Here is a 411-nt window from a genome sequence, read left to right as displayed (position 1 = left end):
ATCTTAGCTGTGGAGGGCAGTGTCACTGGCCCTCATATGTGGGATCCGAACCAGGGCCCTCTGGCGTCCCAAGCCAGTTCTTAACCATCACGACACTCGGCCGGCCCTGGGTCTTGTTTTCTTATTCATTCAGCTGCCCTATATCTTTTGGTTGGAGCATTTAATCTATCTACATTTAAAATGATTTTTGATAGGTAGATAGTTACTGTCATTTTATTATTTATATTTATGTCTCTCCCCTCACCCCCTTTCTTCTTCTTAAAGAAGTCCCTGTAACATTTCTTGTAATGATGGTTTGGTGTTGATGAATCCCTTTAGCTTTTTCTTGCCTGGAAAACCATTTATCGCTCCTTCCATTTTAAATAACAGAGTTGCTCAGTAGAGTAGTCTTGGTTGTAGGTCCTTGCTTTT

This window comes from Hipposideros armiger, unplaced genomic scaffold (assembly GCF_001890085.2).
Source record: "Hipposideros armiger isolate ML-2016 unplaced genomic scaffold, ASM189008v1 scaffold_313, whole genome shotgun sequence".
Lineage (NCBI taxonomy): Eukaryota > Metazoa > Chordata > Mammalia > Chiroptera > Hipposideridae > Hipposideros > Hipposideros armiger.
This window is presented reverse-complemented; position numbering follows the sequence as displayed.